Raw genomic sequence first — 4948 nt, 5'->3', positions numbered from 1 at the left:
ATAGACCACAAAATTTCATATTTCAATACACATCCCATACATAGAGATAAAAATCATTCATATGGTGAACATCTGGTAACCGACATTAACAAGATGCATATATAAGAATATCCCCATCATTCCGGGACACCCTTCGGATATGATATAAATTTCGAAGTACTAAAGCATCCGGTACTTTGGATGGGGTTTGTTAGGCCCAATAGATCTATCTTTAGGATTCGCGTCAATTAGGGTGTCTGTTCCCTAATTCTTAGATTACCAGACTTAATAAAAAGGGGCATATTCGATTTCGATAATTCAACCATATAATGTAGTTTCACGTACTTGTGTCTATTTTGTAAATCATTTATAAAACCTGCATGTATTCTCATCCCAAAAATATTAGATTTTAAAAGTGGGACTATAACTCACTTTCACAGATTTTTACTTCGTCGGGAAGTAAGACTTGGCCACTGGTTGATTCACGAACCTATAACGATATATACATATATATCAAAGTATGTTCAAAATATATTTACAACACTTTTAATATATTTTGATGTTTTAAGTTTATTAAGTCAGCTGTCCTCGTTAGTAACCTACAACTAGTTGTCCACAGTTAGATGTACAGAAATAAATCGATAAATATTATCTTGAATCAATCCACGACCCAGTATATACGTATCTCAGTATTGATCACAACTCAAACTATATATATTTTGGAATCAACCTCAACCCTGTATAGCTAACTCCAACATTCACATATAGAGTGTCTATGGTTGTTCCGAAATATATATAGATGTGTCGACATGATAGGTCGAAACATTGTATACGTGTCTATGGTATCTCAAGATTACATAATATACAATACACGTTGATTAAGTTATGGTTGGAATAGATTTGTTACCAATTTTCACGTAGCTAAAATGAGAAAAATTATCCAATCTTGTTTTACCCATAACTTCTTCATTTTAAATCCGTTTTGAGTGAATCAAATTGCTATGGTTTCATATTGAACTCTATTTTATGAATCTAAAAAGAAAAAGTATAGGTTTATAGTCAGAAAAATAAGTTTCAAGTCGTTTTTGTAAAGGTAGTCATTTCAGTCGAAAGAACGACGTCTAGATGACCATTTTAGAAAACATACTTCCACTTTGAGTTTAAACATAATTTTTGGATATAGTTTCATGTTCATAATAAAAATCATTTTCTCAGAATAACAACTTTTAAATCAAATTTTATCATAGTTTTTAATTAACTAACCCAAAACAGCCCGCGGTGTTACTACGACGGCGTAAATCCGGTTTTACGGTGTTTTTCGTGTTTCCAGGTTTTAAATCATTAAGTTAGCATATCATATAGATATAGAAAATGTGTTTAGTTGATTTTAAAAGTCAAGTTAGAAGGATTAACTTTTGTTTGCGAACAAGTTTAGAATTAACTAAACTATGTTCTAGTGATTACAAGTTTAAACCTTCGAATAAGATAGCTTTATATGTATGAATCGAATGATGTTATGAACATCATTACTACCTTAAGTTCCTTGGATAAACCTACTGGAAAAGAGAAAAATGGATCTAGCTTCAACGGATCCTTGGATGGCTCGAAGTTCTTGAAGCAGAATCATGACACGAAAACAAGTTCAAGTAAAATCATGTTAACTATATATATATCCATATATATGTCATCATATAGTTTTTACAAGTTTTAACGTTCGTGAATCATCGGTCAACTTGGGTGGTCAATTGTCTATATGAAACATATTTCAATTAATCAAGTCTTAACAAGTTTGATTGCTTAACATGTTGGAAACATTTAATCATGTAAATATCAATCTCAATTAATATATATAAACATGGAAAAGTTCGGGTCACTACAGATGTTACATCGCATCCTAAAGTCATTGATATGTCATGAGGTGACACATCTCTTTCAGTTGTTGCACTCTCTTAGGAGTGTGTGTGGTCAGGCTTAAATGCTGACTGATCGTTGAGGTGATCATCCTTCCGGAGGTCTAATAAATCTACCAAGGTAAGCCTAAGCATTGTCATATTGCCTCTCCATTGAACTAGACAGATCTCCCTCATCAAGATAAGTCTGACCTCTGGACCCTGTTTGAGGTCCCACCTTCTAAAATAAGGTGTTGATAGAGGATTTCCGGTCGATACGCAGGGTTCCTATTCATGGTTTTTCGAAGCCCCTTCAGCAGTTCGAGACTCTAAACACTTAATTTACATCAAGATATTGGGTCATTTCACAGTTGAGGCAGTCATCTAGACACATCCTCCTGAGGCAGTCACTGGACACATCCTCCATCATTTTATGACTATTTTGTTTGAGGCAGTCATCTAGACACATCCTCCTGAGGCAGTCACTGGGACACATCCTCCGTCATTAATGACATTTGAATCTTTAAACTCCCCCTTGATAGCTGCACGTTTTAGCTTTGGTTTCTTGGGAGAGTTTTCTGTGAAAATATGGGTTTTACACTGTTATTTGTGCAAAAGCCGTTTTGATGTTTAACACCACTTTCAAGTGTGTTTGACACCACTTTGAGATGCGGGTTCTACACAAAAGTATGTAGAAGCCATTTTGAATGGAACTCATGTTGGTTATAATCCTTTTACCCTCCCCCTCAATGGCGTGTCATGTTTTGATAAAACCTTTATATTCTTGGTATTTTTCTCCTCCTCAAAATATGATTTATTTGGAATTAACACATATTTTGACAATTTGCTACACAGAAAATACAGATTTTGATGAGAAAGGTTGAAAGGCAGTTAAGGCATGGGTCATAGAAGGTTTTGGTGAAAACGTTCTTTGCGGGTCTATTTAAGGTTTTGGATAAAACCTTCTTTGTAGTGCAGGTTCCATAGAGATCTATTATGGGAACCATCATGATCTCTATGGGAACCATCATTCCCCCTTCTCCCGCTAATTTTTTTTGACATTTCCACTGAAGAGTTTTTAAGAGAAAGAGTGGAAGACAATTGCGGTGCGGTGCATACACTGAAATATGAGCATGCACGATATAAGGTTTTAGACGAAACCTACTTTGATTTGCGGGTCCCTTAGAGATCTATTATGAGAACCATCATTTCCAGGGACTTCTTTGGTTTGTGGGTCCCATAAAGATCTATTATGGGAACCATCATGATCTCTATGTGAACCATCATTCCCCCCTTCTCCCCCTAAATTTTTTTTTTTGACATTTCCACTGAAGAGTTTTTAAAAGAAAGAAAGAGAGACATTAGAGACGCGAGGCATACACTGAAATGTTTGCATACACCGTATAAGGTTTTGGAGAAAACCTTCTTTGAAGTGCGGGTCCCATATAGATCTATTATGGGAACCATCATGATCTATATGGGAATCAACATTCCCCCCTTCTCCCCCTAAATTTTTTTTGACATTTCAGATTTTGAAAATCATCATTTCATTGCGGGTCTCATTGCTCCCCCTTGGCACATGCATTGCTCCCCCTAGACACATGCAGTTTCCAGGTTCATCGAGGAGAAGAAACTCATATGAGTCTATTTCAACGGAGGGTGATTCACCTACAACTACTAAAGTATATGTACTAAAGGTTATGGATTCATGCGAAATTGGTTTTGGATTAATCAGGGATTAGGCGAGGTTGGAGGAAAGAAAGGTTCAAACAACATATCAGGTCATCTGGGGTTGCGAGTGGGTCATGCCTAAGTGTTCAGTCAGGTGTCGGCGGGTTAAGTTCGGGTCTTGGACTGTTGTATCCAAGAACCATCTTGCAGTCAAATCATTTTTTCAAAGTTAAATTTGAATACCATTTATAGGCATTGTCGATCTGACTTATGGACGTTGAATTCCACTTGGGTTTGATACATGATGTATCCTTAGAAAGTTGATTTTGTGGAATCAAGGGTGATTGAAAGTCTTTTGACAAAGCCAGAGAAACGGATCTCGGCTTAAGTTTAAGTAACTCAGACGAAGAGTACTTCATTGATTTTGAAGAAGAAGTGGATCTTGGTGTTGAAAATGGTTTGGTTGTCCACTTCTTATTTGACACTTGTTTAGCAAGATTATTCTTTGAGTGTTTAGAAACAAGGTCAATTTTGGTGCGCGGGATATTTTTTGGACCTATGGATGGCTTCATGGGTTTGTGTGGAAGGCAACCATATTGATCGCGAAGCCCCGTAATCTCCCCATTTTTTCCATAAGTTATTTCCAGAAACGGGCGGTTGAACTTGGTCTGGTAACCGGAGTAAATCCTTTTGCTTGGGAACTTGGATTCTATGGGTAGGGAAACGTTAAATTCCTTTGGTTTGGGTTGAGTAATTTTGGGTTCGTTTGTTTTCGAGGATGTTTTTCTCGGAGTCACCGTTGACTTTGGAGAACCTCGTTCTTTTGGTTTGGGGTTAGAGAACCTTTTGGGTGAGGTATCCAGGTGAACTTTTGGTTTCATGGGGGATTTCCTCAGTGCATGTGTAGGCTTAGGAGGACCGTTGTCTTTTGGTTTTGGTGCCTCCAAGGTCTTTGGTGTTTTACATAAAGCACTCTTCGAGTACATTGAAGATTGGTACACTATGGGTTTGGGATTGGTCTTGGCAAAGGTCACCTGCTTTTTCATAGTCTTAGGAGTAGACTTTGAAGCGTTGGACAACTCAGACTTGGTAACTGGGATACCACCTGACACTTTTGGTTTTGGAGTGTCAGTGGAGGTTAGCATGGTCTTAGTACCAGGACAAATCTTGTAAGAACCAGGTTTTGAATATATGGTCTTGGTCACGAAGTCCATACTTTCCAGTGAATCACATTGGTCATGCAAGGTCTCATTCTCTTCCTTAAGTAGATTCACATGAGCTTTTAACTCCTGAATTTCTAAGACAAGGTCATCAACAGAAACTACTACAGAGTCTTTAAAATCATAAGTGGGTTCTACTTTCGGAACTACAGGCATCTTCTCAATTATTGCTAGAGTTTTCTTGTAGGT

The sequence above is a fragment of the Rutidosis leptorrhynchoides genome, chromosome 10 (assembly GCF_046630445.1).
Source record: "Rutidosis leptorrhynchoides isolate AG116_Rl617_1_P2 chromosome 10, CSIRO_AGI_Rlap_v1, whole genome shotgun sequence".
NCBI lineage: Eukaryota > Viridiplantae > Streptophyta > Magnoliopsida > Asterales > Asteraceae > Rutidosis > Rutidosis leptorrhynchoides.
Note: the sequence above shows the minus strand (reverse complement) of the source record.